Here is a 14568-nt window from a genome sequence, read left to right as displayed (position 1 = left end):
TCAGTTCTCCTGTCAACATCCAACTTTTGAAAGAAACCGTACGAGCCATGGGGGTTGACTTTGCTTTGCTACAACAAGAGAAAACGACTGCACTTCCGCACTTTTACGGTTACACCACACATGTGACGCCCGGTAGCCCTGCAGATACCGGTGTGGCAATATTAGTGCGTGAAGGTATTGAAGTTACCGACGTCACGTTTCTTCCCTCCGCGTGAGGAATAGCATTTACGGCTCTCAACACCCGATTCATTAATGTTTACGCGCCGTTGGGTACCACAAGACGTCACGACCGCGCCAAATTCTACTCCACAGATGTCGCTCCCCTTTTCCTTGGACGATACGACCACAGCATCTTCGACGCCGATTTTAATTGCGTACTTCACCCCAAGGACCAAATCCCACATTACATGCCGTGGTGCGATGATCCAAGAACTTCACTTGTGCGACACGTGGGAAAAAGTCCACGGTAACTGCTCTGGCCACACTCATCTTACCAGTCATTCGGCCAGCCGACTCGACCGCATATATGTGTCACAAGATCTTACACAAGGTGTGCTGGACGCCGAACTATGGCCTCAAGCCTATTCCGATCACGGTGCCTATATCTGCACTATACCCCTACGCCCCCAACAAGTCTGGCGCAGCAATGGCTTTTGGAAGCTCAACATAACTCATCTCCAGGACCTGGATTGCCGTCGGCAAGTTGCAGCAACGTGGACTGACTGTGAACGCCGCCACCCTCGATAGTGGTGGCTCCTCTGTGCCAAACCAGCAATCCGTAGGACACTTACGCAATGTGGCAAGGACGTGACTGCGTGGCATCGACAGACCCTCGATTTTTACTACGCGGCACTCAGGGACCTCGACGCCTTACCCCCTTCCCCGCAGAGACAACGTGACCAAAGCAGAATCAAGGCTCACATACTATCATTGACGAAGCGCCGACTAGAAGGTGCAGTAGTCCGCTCGCGACGGCACGACCGAACGTTTGCAGAGGAACCCACTATGCACCACGTTGTGGCGGATAAGCGCCGACAACGCAAACATTTAATCACACAACTCAGGACACACGACGGTCGCTTATGTACGACCCAAGCAACCATAGTAAAGGCGGTGGAGGATCATTTTCGCCATCTTTACAAGGAAAGAATCGTCGATGACGAGGCCACTACTGAAGTGTTACAGCAGGTAACACGTACTATCGACGAGGCTACCGTGAATGCACTAACAGAGGAAATCTCACTCGAAGAAGCCGAAGACGCCGTGGACAAAGGTGCGGCCAATAAGTCTCCTGGACCTGATGGATTGCCCACCGAATTCTACCGGACTTTCCGTGACATCATGATGCCTCGCTGGGTTATAATGTTCCGCGAACTTATGTCTCCAGACTGTGTTGTGCCGCGAGCGTTTGTAGAAGGACTTCTCATACCGGTACACAAGCCAGGTGGAGGGCTATCGATTAACGACTATCGGCCGCTTACAGTGGTGAACGCCGATTACAAGATTTTCACCAGGATTATGGCGAGCCGTATTAAGACGACTTTGCCGATGATCCTCGCTCCAGGACAGACGTCGCAGGGGGGAGAAGCCAACATACACATGGCCACCGGTGACTGCAGGTATTTAATAGCAATCGCTTCTGCGTGCCGTCTGAGAGCGGCGATCGTCTCCGTAGATTTCTACCGCGCCTTTGATAGAGTGCACCACAACTTCCTCCTTCGAGTGATGGACTGTATGGGATTTCCCCCGGGCCTCATCGACACCCTACGGCGTCTTTGGACCACAGCCAGCTCACACGTCCAGGTCAATGGAAGGACGGTAGGACCAGTACCCATTAAGAGGTCTCTACGACAGGGTTGTCCCCTTTCTACCTACCTTTATGCCATCGCACTCGAGCCACTCTTAGGGGGCCTTAACCACCGCCTATCTGGCATCACGCTGCGGGACGTCACCTTTCGCTACGGGACGTACGCTGACAACCTGCTACTGCTGGTTCGTTCCAGTGACGAAGTTCAAAGAGTACTAACCTGGATTGAGCGATACGGACAGGCCGCAGGCAGTCTTCAACAAGTCGGCGGCGTTGGATATTGGGCGTGGTCTCGGACCGGAAGCCCTCACTCCCCTCCCACCAGTTTCTGATCTGCGATATTTGAGAATCACGTTCAAGAAAGATGCACGTAAAACAGCTGCAGCAAACTACCGACGGTTATTACAGATCATACGCGCAATGGTGCGACAGAACCTGCTCTGGGACTTGAATCAGCTACAACGTGCTGAATACCTGAACCTCTACGTGGCATCAAAACTCAACCACGTGGCACAAGTCCTCCCACTACCGCTGCAGATAGGTCGCCGGCTTCAGGCGGCCTTCAGTTTCTACGTTTCCGCAGGTCATATCTTTAAAGTACGATACGACACTCTTACCCTCCCAGTGCACAAAGGAGGGCTGGGATTGGTCAACGTCAGGGCGAGAGCAGCTGCCCTTTACATGAGCAACATGAGGAAATGATGGACAAGTCAATATACCTCTCTCACGGGTCGTTTACTACAGGTTTTGATGCCAGTCTCTAACATCCCGCCGGTGTCGGTTGCGAACGTCGCACCACAGCTCTCCCATGTGTCGACCTTCATTCTTGATTACAGCTATGTCAGCTCGAACCTCTCCGCCACGCGTCCACCAAAGGCGAAAGATTTTTATACCAACCTTCTGCGTGCTGTTCCCCATAACGTGGTGGAAAACAAGTACCCTACGGTTCACTGGCCAAGAGTGTGGAAAACGATACACCACAACTTTCTGTCTTCGACGGTGCGTTCGAAGTGGTATCAGATCGCCAACAAAAAATATGCCACACTACAGCGACTTCACACTATTGGACTGGCAGACTCCCCTTATTGCCCAGATTGTCACCTTATGGATACCGATAAACATCGTTTTACTTGCGCATCATCGTACGGAGTTTGGCGAGTAACACAGAAGATATTGGCTTGTTACCTCCGGGTCACACCTGATATGATTGACCCTCAGACCCTATTCTGTCCTGATGAAACTTACTTTCCGGCTGCAAAATATCATGCGCTTACATGGTTCAAAGGACTTACCGTCGCCTACATCTTTAGCGACGGAGAGAAAGAGCAGCTTGATTACTGGTGGTTCCTACAAAATGCTCACAATGCCCTCGAACGCACACCGAAATACCGTACGCTCTTCGCAAATTATTTACCCAGCGTTTTCGTTAACCCCACACTCAGCTGGGGAGTGCCGAGCTGCGGTTAATGTTCTGGTCCGCACCACACAAACGGCTGAACGTCCTGCCTTGTCAGCCCTGAGCGAAGAAAGAGGCAAGCTACTGAAAGGATGCTGTTTTCGTTGAGGCACTAGCGAAGCTGAATGCCTCCGTTGCAGATGCCCTTCAAAGGCGCAATTGGAGATATCAGATAACGATGACGATGCTCCATGTGGAACCAGTGACATTATTGAAGAACCTTTTAGTTGGAATTACATCAGTTATTTATGTTTTTATTTCTGGAGTACTCTTTTATGCCACCTTTGTTGTTGTAACACTTACTTGTAACACCTAGTTACTAGAATTCTCATTTGTACACGTTCTCTAAATGTAATCATGTAACAAACAAAAAGTGGCAAAGGATAGCCCTAACCTTGATTTCCAATATTTCCCCTGATACATAGGCAGGTCTCTGGGTCTACTCAGGAGCCAACGCCTGACGTGGATCGAATTTTTTGTTATAGGATGAAAAGTGGCGGTGGCACTTAGGGTTTTTTTAGTTCCATTTTCCTAAGGGGCTTTTTAAATGCAATTAAACGAAAAAAAGATGGTAGAGCACTTGCCCGCGAAAGGCAAATGTCCTGAGTTCGAGACTCGGTCGGGCGCACAGTTTTAATCTGCTAGGAAGGTTCACCCAGCTACTAGTCATTGGAAAAACCAACATTTCGTCCCAGACACCTTTTTTACCTGACATCCACGATCACACACACAACCTAACTATATACAGGGTGTAAACGGCATAAGGCGCCAAAATTATACAGATGGTACATCTCGGTGCGCTTGAAAAAAAAGTCTGATGACATTTTCTTGTATCATGTACTTTACTTTTGTATTATTAAAACCTAATGTTCGTAGGATAGATAGTATACGCATTTCTGTTTACGTAGTCAACCGACAGCACAAGGCGTACCGAGCTTATTGCCTACAGTGACTGAGCGGCCAGAGAAAGGCAACGAGCCGACCAGAGGATTGAAATCATTAGACGTGTACAACGACGTGGTGTGATAATCAGGTGGTACCGAAAAAAGGAATGTAAACGGTTTTTGGGTTGTCAAGGATGTGTAACTCGCTTTACGTGAACTGAATACAACCATTCTGTTTCTCAACAAGTCGATAACGAAGGTCGTAGTAGTAATGACAAACTAATATCAAACACAGTGTATTTCCATTAGTACAAATTCAATCAATCACCAAGTAGATAGTTGTGCATTAATTACAATCAACCGCTCTACCTTTTTACAGCAATGCCACAACGAATACTAAATTCACATTATTTTTCTTCTGTACAACAACATCGTAACGAAAAGAAAACCCATTACTTCGTTTCCTCTTACACCAATATTACAATAAATGTTCGAAATTACCACTATTCGTTTATACACATGCTTCATTACGGCGAACCCAGTTTCGTCGCACTCGTTCACACACATGCACATTGGACTATATGGTATTGGTAGCATCTAAAATCTTCTGCGTCAATTCGTCCACATTATTTACTCGCGCAGAATAAACAAGTTCCTTTATATGGCCCCAAAAGTAAAAATCCAGGGGATTTACATCAAGGCTGCGAGCTGGCCATCGACGTGGACCCAAACGCCCGATCCATCGTCCTGGAAATCGACTATCCAGAAATTTGCGTACTCTGTGACCAATGTGCGGTGGAGCACCATCGTGGAGGAGCCACATGTTATGCCAAACGGAATGTCTTCTAACAACGTTGGTAACAATGCTTCCTCTAGAAACGTTCGGTAATAGTTACCAGAATACTTCCAGGTAAAACATAGGGCCCAATAATGTAATTATCGAGCATACCCGCCCACACATTTACGGAAAATCGTCGCTGAAAATGTGTTGCCACTACGTGGCGAGGATTGTGTACACTCGAAGTGTGCATGTTACGGAAATCAGTTATTCCGTCGCGAGTGAAGCACGCTTCATCTGTGTCGAGTATTTTGTTGACAAAATCATGCTGCGCCCTGTGTAAGAAAAACCACTCTGAGAATTCACGTCGTGGAGGGAAATCTTGTTCTTCCAATGCTTGTACGCGTTGAATGTGGTAAGGCCGCACACGCTCCTCTTGCAAAGTGCGATGAACGACAGTGTGCGATATACCCACGTGGCGGGCGATGCTTCTAATACTCTGAGAAGGATCCTCCTGGATGCGGTCCCGAATTCTTTCCTCAGCTTCCAATGTACGATCGGTGCGTTGTGGACCTGTGCCTTCTGCGGGGGGCAGTAAAGAGCCAATATCTCTCAATCTAAGGAAATTAAATGCGTACTCGGCAGTTGTATTCTGTCATGATGTAACAAAAACGGAAAGCATATCAGAACAGAAGATACGTTTCGCATACGGACGAAAATTTACAAAGGTTCAGATAACTACTGTACTTTATTAAGATGTAAATGCATAATAATCGCATACAAGTAGAGAATTACAATGACACAAACCTTTGGTGCAGAGCAGCAAATGTCTTTCGTGCAGGAAGTCGTCGTTGTGGGAAGCGTTCTCGATAAATTCGTACAGCTGCCCTCGCAACCCCTTTTGCCTCGCCATAAATTAAATGCATATCGCATAGTTGAGCTATAGTAAATCCCCTTTCTATCCTAACAGTTAACAGAGTTGTAATAACATCTGCGCCGGCCGGAGTGGCCGATACGGTTCTAGGCGCTTCAGTCTGGAACCGCGCGTCGCTACGGTCGCAGGTTCGAATCCTGCCTCGGGCATGGACGTGTGTGATATCCTTAGGTTAGTTAGGTTTAAGTAGTTCTAAGTTCTAGGGGACTGATGACCTCAGCTGTTAAGTCCGATAGTGCTCAGAGCCATTTGAGTCAATAACATCTGCACAGGTTACTCGCCTACTGTCGTCGCTCGGTGTATTACAATGGCGCAGCCTCTCAGGCCGCAGTTGCCTATGTGTTTACGATTTACGCTCGCGATGTCAATACGCGCAGCGGGCAATAACAGGAACCGATTGCTTACGTACGTGCACGGCCAAGTATCTACTTTTCCAAAACCATTAACCTGAGACGAACTGTTTTCTTCTGGGACAACCGTAGAAAATACGCAAACATGTTACTAGACTTTTTTTATCAAGCATTGTTAGATGTGCCACCTATATAATTTTGGCGCCATATACCGTTTACACCCTGTATATGAGCGATGTTTCTACGGCTGCCGCCGCCTCTCACATCCCAATCTCCATCGTTCACAGTCATTCCAGTGTCCTTCATTAAGACCTCTCACCGCCATTGCTTCGTTGACGTCTTTCCAGCATCTCGCAGGTCTACCGCGCTTTCTTCTTTGATGTGGAGTCCATTGCCAACCCGTTTTGGCCATCTTGTGTCTGGCATAGGCTGTAAGTGACCATACAAGAGTACGCACTTCCTTTCTATGTAGTCTATGTATTCTATGTAGTCTGTAAACCTCATTAGCATGCAGGAATGGGTACAACACTACCAAGGACTACTAACTGAGAACAAATGTGCATTCACTGAGAACCCACCAAGCATTGAAATCAGTAATGATAATATACCACCGATAACCCCAAAGGAGATCCAAAATGCGATTAATGCCATGAAAAACAGAAAGTCGCCAGGTCCAGGATTAATTTATATAGAACTGGTTAAAGCAGCACCGTCAAAGCTCTTTGAGATATTGGCAGTGATTTTTGACAAATGCTTTAGAGGAGACGAAGCCTCAAAGGAGTGGAAAAGGGCAATTACATCAATATTTAAGAAGGGCACAGGAGGAATTGTGCAAACTATCGTGGTATTAGTGTGATGCCATCCATGGCGAGAGTCTATGGCCGTATCCTAAAAAAGAGGATAGAAGAAGAAATAACTGAATCTGAAGAACAAAATGGATTCAGATGTGGTCGCTCCTGTACTGATGGAGTATTTACCCTCAAAAACCTAGTGGAGAAAAGGACAGCAAGGGGCCTTACAACCCACCTTGTCTTTGTAGACATCCAGAAAGCTTATCACACAGTTCCACACAACAAGCTATGGACAAGTCTAATTGATAATGGTGTACCACCGCGCTATGTGAAAGCTGTCAGACTCCACTACCAAGGTTGTACAGCAGTGACTAAAGTGAGAAATCAATTATCTCAAGAATTTGAGGTGACAAAGGGACTACGCCAGGGATGCACATTTGTCCCTACACTCTTTAAGATCTACCTAGAGGAGGCACTAAAATCATGGAAAAGGAAATGCGGAGGAATGGGTGTACCTATAGACGACGAGATCTTGTCCACTATTTTTTGATGATGACCAAGTGTTTAGTAGCTGGAGATAAGAAAGATGCAAATTACATGCTCCGCAAATTAAAAGAAGAATATGAGAAATGGGGTCTTGTCATAAACGTATCTAAAACAGAATATCTGAAAGTGGGAGAAAATACTGTTAACGACTTATAGCTCGGTTCAGATACTATTACAGGGTGTCACAATTTTAAGTACTTGGGAGTAACAGTGTCGTCCAATGGTAGAAGTATGGATGATGTAAACAATAAAATAGGCCAGGGCAAGCGAGCCATAAAACAACTAAATGGTATTCTCTGGAACAAAAACATAACGCGCAGAACAAAACATACCATCTACCACACAATTATTGAAAGTATCCCAACATATGGTGCAGAGTAGTGGGAACTAACTCAGAGGCAGAAAGATCGCCTGCGGGCAGTCGAGATGGATTTCGGGAGACGAAGTTGTGGATACTCCAGACTTGACCATATTAGAAATGATAGGATCAGAGAGGTTATGAATGTCAAAAGCACAACCTAACTAAAATGCTAAAATATCTTTCTGTAACACGTAATCAAAGACTAACCTTGAACCCTCATCCTTTTACAGGGAAATAGACAGAAAGTACTTAATGGCCAAGCAAGAATAATAACTCTCATATACACACACTTTGCACAATCACTGTTCATGACGTGGTAGCAGAAAGTTCTGCTCCTTCCAGAGTTTGAAAAGACAGCCACTCCACATTCTTTTCTGTCTACCATAACCTTCTGTAGCAGTTCAGAAAGTTCTCACACATTCTCAGACATCTCCAGTACCATCATCCTCCTGCATACACTGGTGTCCAAAGTTAAAGCAACAAATCGGTATTTCCCCATCCTGCGGCTAATTCACGGTATAACAATGGGAACTGTCAACAGCTGTCTGTGCGATAATGTTCTGCGCCGGACATTCCAGCCAATGGACAACCTCGCCAGTGATGACGCCAGGACATCTGTCAAACAGGGTAGAACTGGCTGGACAGTCTCCCGTCCACAATCAATGTGTACACAGTCACAGAGAGTGCAGTATGGCACAGAGAAGCACCTACCAGAGTCTCTGCGGATGAGTGTCAAAGGAAGAATGGAAGCAGGACAGTCGCAAACTGATGTGGCCCGATGGCTTAATGTGAATCGTTGTGTTGTTTCTCGAATTACGTTTATGGAGACCGCAACTGTATCCCGAAAACAAGGACAGGGCTGACCACGTGTGTCACCAGAAAGTGAGGACCGTTATTTGTCTGTAAGAGCGACGGTACCACCGTAGTATTGCACGGCAACTGGCATCTGACCTCGCAACATCCAGTGGACCTGTTGTATCGAGGCAAACGGTGTACAGAAGGCTTCGGCACAGTGGCCTTTATTGGCGGAGACCTGCTGCATGTCTACCTCTGAACGCATCTTCTCATAAGGGAATGTCTAGAAGGGAGTTGTTAACATGCCACCTGGACAATGGAACAGTGGGCCAATGTTCTTTACACAGAAGAGTCCCGATAGGGTCTGGAAAGTGATTCTCGACGGATTCGCGTGTGGAGGGAACGTGGAGCACGATTTTGGGACTCAATATCGAGGACCATACCTAATGGTGTGGCCAGGGGTTATATTGATGACTCGAACACCGCTTCCTGAAATTTTGGAGGTGAATCGGAAAGGTTCAACTGCTGTCAGATATTGTGACAAGATCTTGGGACCTTATGTCCAGCTGCTGCGAAGTATGGTGGGCCCAGATTTTGTACTGATCGACGATAACGTTCGACCTCGTAGATGACAGGTGGCTGATGTTGTCGTTGAAATTGAAGATATTGCACGCATGGCGTGGTTGTTCGCTCTCCCGATTTGAGTCCCATACAGCATGTCTGGCATAAACTAGGGCAGGCTGTTCCAGCTCGTCGGCTCCTTTGTGAGCCACGGAGCGCTCCCTGCTCCAGGGAGCCGTGTCGCTCGCTGTGACCATTCAGGTGGGCCGGCATGCCGACACGTGGCACGGCTGGCTGAGGCAGGCGGCAAGGCGAGCGTTTTGATGTGCCAGCTGCGTCTTACAAGATCGACAACCTCATACTCTTAGCTGTTAAGACGTGGTGACATGCTACACCAGGAAATACGATGTTCAGGAAATAAATAAGAAACAACTGTTTTACAAGAAATTGATTACTAAATTTATTGGGCCTCTGTAACCTGACATTTTCTTTTCATTACAAGATCGGAAATATCAGGCGTCAAAGTAATCGCAGCGTTAATGCGGAGGGTGGCCTTCATTGTTGCATCCTGAAGAAACGATCGTTCCTTACTTTTTACTCTTTTCATTGCCGAGAAAAGCTGCTCACAACAATACATAGATCCAAACATGCACATGAACTGAGCGGCATTGTTGTGAAGCTTGGGAAATGTTTTTTGCTCTAATGAACGATACCACCGTGACAAATCCAACGTGTTGTAGTACCTCCCTTTCAACAAAGTTGAATTTTGCAAATCAATAATCTCCAATTGAAGTGACGATGACAAGTCATCGGGGAAAACTAAAAAAGGAGAGCTGAACACCGTAAGTTCCATTTCCAAAGTAGTGAGGTCTCGGACTCTTGTTTCAAACGACGTGATGAGCTGCTGTAACATTGCTTGGTAATCGCCGAAAGTAGTGCCTTCACGTAGTTTTGAAGAAGCAAGATGATTGAAGGACGTTAAATGTCCATTAATCATCTGCCTCTCAAATAAACGTGACTTTTCCATGAACGCTTTGACTGATCGTGCATGTCAACGATTAGCTGCCCTTTGCCCTGCAGTAACAGATTTAAATTATTCAGATGTATAGTTATGTCAGCTAGGAATGCCATGTCTGATATCCATTTTATATCTTTCAGACAACGCATTTCTTCCCCTTTCATTTCAAGGAAAAGAGATATTTCCTCATGAATGGCAAAGAAAACATCAAGATGTGACTTTTCATGCTTTCCCGACGGATCTGCTGCAAATACTCTTCTCGGGTTTGCCGCCGGATTGTATTGTGTAACTCGCACAATATTTCGTCGATGCAACTGCTCGACATCATCAGGTGGTGGTAGCTGCTGTTATCACTGCTACAAGAAATAAAAATATAATAATAAACGAATCATCAATTAAATATTTTATTGTCCAAGCAATAGCATCGACAATACCATTATTTTCAATTTTGCTGATTCAAATAAAATATCCCATGGGATGGGAAATAGAATTTATCCCATCAATAATAATTAGATCTAGATTGTTATTAAAGATTGGAGCTGCACCTTTCCATTTCTGATTTCCAGAAGTAATAGGAGCCTCAAGATGAAATAATTGTTTAACATTAATAACATGACAAAAAATTGCCCCAATAATGGTCTTATCCTATTGTATTCAATTAAGAACTTTCATTTGAACAATTATTATCTTAAGAATTATTATTGGGGCAATAGGAGGTTTAAATCAAGCATCCCTACGACAACTTTTAGCATATTTATCAATTAGACACCTAGGTTGAATTATTAGATCATTAACAGTCAGAGAAAACATCTGAGAACTATACTTCATTATTTACTCACTATTAAGATTAATTATAGTTTTATTATTTAAGCAAATAAATTTATTTTTCATAAACCAAATTTATTCAGCCAGAAATATAAAAACCGAAATTAAATTCATAATATTTTTATCTTTACTATCTTTAGGTGGCCTACCACCATTCCTTGGATTCTTACCAAAATGAATTGTAATACAATCGTTAATAGAAAACAATATAACAACTATTATAACTATTATAGTTGTATTAACTACAATTACACTCTACTATTATATACGTATTAGATTCTCAGCTCTAATTATATCATACACAGAAAATTCGTGATCTATAAAGATAAAGTCCCAAAAATCAAGAATCATTCTTCCTATAACAGTAATAATTTCAACAATAGGATTGATTTCAACATCAACCTTAATTTCATTATACTAAGGACTTAAGTTAATCAAACTAATAACCTTCAAAGTTATAATTAAAAGAATTATCTTTTAGGCCTTAGTAAAATTTTACACCTCTAGAATTGCAGTCTAGAATCATAATTGAATATAAGACCTAAATATGGTAAGAGAGAAAACATCTCATAAGTAGATTTACAGCCTACCACCTTAAATTCAGCCATCTTACCGCAAAAATGATTATTCTCAACAAACCATAAGGACATTGGTACTTTATACTTCCTATTTGGAGCATGAGCAGGAATAGTAAGAACATCAATAAGAATACTTATTCGTGCTGAACTTGGTCAGCCCGGATCTCTAATTGGGGATGACCAGATTTATAATGTCATTATTACAGCTCACGCATTTGTAATAATTTTCTTTATAGTAATACCTATTATAATTGGTGGATTTGGTAATTGACTTGTTCCACTAATAATTGGTGCACCAGATATAGCATTTCCACGAATAAATAATATAAGTTTTTGATTACTACCACCTTCACTAACCCTTCTTCTTACATCTTCTATAGTAGATAATGGTGCTGGTACAGGATGAACAGTTTACCCTCCTCTAGCAGGAGCTATTGCACACGGGGGTGCATCTGTAGATCTAGCTTTTTTTTCACTGCACTTAGCAGGTGTATCATCTATTCTTGGTGCAGTGAATTTCATTACAACAGCAACTAATATACGATCAGAAAGTATAACTTTAGATCAAACACCTTTATTTGTATGATCTGTAGCTATTACAGCCTTGCTTCTCCTTCTTTCACTTCCAGTTTTAGCAGGAGCTATTACTATATTATTAACAGACCGAAATTTAAATACATCATTCTTTGACCCTGCAGGAGGGGGTGACCCAATTCTATATCAACATCTATTTTGATTCTTTGGACACCCAGAAGTTTATATTTTAATTTCTACTGGGGTTCAGAATTATTTTGCACATTGTATGTCAAGAAAGAGGAGAAAAATTGAATCATTTGGAACATTAGGTATGATCTATGCTATACTATCAATTGGACTAATAGGATTTATTGTATGAGCACATCATATATTTACAGTAGGAATGGATGTTGACACACGAGCATATTTTACATCAGCAACAATAATTATTGCTGTACCTACAGGAATTAAGGTATTTAGATGATTAGCTACATTATATGGAACTAAATTCAAGTTCAATCCACCATTATTACGAGCTCTAGGATTTATTTTCCTATTTACAATTGGTGGATTAACAGGATTAGTATTAGCAAATTCATCACTTGATATTGTATTACATGATACATATTATGTAGTAGCCCACTTTCATTATGTATTATCTATAGGAGCAGTATTTGCAATTATAGGAGGTGTTATTCAATGATATCCACTATTTACAGGATTAACTATAAATAATACATGATTAAAAATCCAATTTACAATTGTATTCATTGGAGTAAACTTAACATTCTTTCCCCAACACTTCTTAGGATTAGCAGGAATACCTCGACGATACTCAGACTACCCTGACGCATATACATCATGAAATGTAGTATCAAGAATTGGGTCTACAATTTCTATTGTAGGAATTATTATATTCATTGTAATTAAATGAGAAAGAATGGTTACAAACCGAGCAATTATATTTAGAGCTAACATAAGAAGATCAACAGAATGACTACAAAATAACCCTCCTGCAGAACATAGTTACTCAGAATTACCATTAATCTCTAGATTCTAATATGGCAGATTAGTGCAGTAGATTTAAGCTCTACAAATAAAGGTTTGACCTTTTATTAGAAAATATTCAAATGGCAACATGATCAAATTTATCTCTTCAAGATGGAGCTTCACCATTAATGGAGCAACTATCATTCTTTCATGATCATACTATGGTCGTATTATTATTAATTACAGTAATTGTAGGTTATGCCTTAAGTTATATATTATTTATTGCCTATACTAACCATAATATACTCCATGGACATTTAATTGAAACAATCTGAACAGCTTTACCAGCAATTAAATTAATTTTTATTGCCCTTCCATCATTACGACTATTATATTTACTTGATGATTCAGTAGATGCAATAATTACAATTAAAACCATTGGACGACAATGATATTGAAGATATGAATATTCAGACTTTATAGACATAGAATTTGACACTTATATAACACCAGAACAAGACTTAGAAAATGATGGATTTCGACTTCTAGATGTAGATAACCGAACAATCCTACCAATAAATACAGAAGTACGAGTATTAACAAGAGCATCAGATGTTCTACACTCATGAGCAGTTCCTGCACTAGGGGTTAAAATTGATGCAACGCCAGGTCGATTAAATCAAGGAACATTCACAATAAATCGACCTGGATTATTCTTTGGACAATGCTCAGAAATCTGTGGAGCAAACCACAGATTTATACCAATTGTAATTGAAAGAACTTCAGTAAATTTATTTATTAAGTGATTATCTAAGATAATTTAAGGAGTTAGTTAAAAAAAATAACATTGGAGTGTCAATCTAAAGTAACTAAACAAGATTAGTACACCTTGAAATTCATCAGATGACTGAAAGTAAGTAATGGTCTCTTAAACCAAATAATAGTAAATTAACGACTATTTCTGATGGGGAAATTATATCCAAATCCCTCAAATATCCCCTCTTATATGATTCTCACTATTCATCATATTTTCAGCTACATTAATCTTGTTTAATCAAATAAACTTCTTCTCATTTAAGCCTAACCTTATTAAAAGAGCAGAAAAAGGAACAACTGAAATAAAAAACTTAAATTGAAAATGATAACAAATTTATTCTCAACATTTAACCCATCAACTAACATCTTTAATTTATCATTAAATTGAACTAGAACATTTCTAGGACTATTATTAATCCCATCATTATTTTGACTTACACCATCACGAATTAACATTATCTGAAATAAACTAAATTTAACCTTATATAATGAATTTAAAACACTACTTAGACCAAAATCATTTAATGGAACAACATTCATTTTCATCTCAATTTTTATTGTA

This window comes from Schistocerca gregaria, chromosome 6, assembly GCF_023897955.1.
Source record: "Schistocerca gregaria isolate iqSchGreg1 chromosome 6, iqSchGreg1.2, whole genome shotgun sequence".
Lineage (NCBI taxonomy): Eukaryota > Metazoa > Arthropoda > Insecta > Orthoptera > Acrididae > Schistocerca > Schistocerca gregaria.
Note: the sequence above shows the minus strand (reverse complement) of the source record.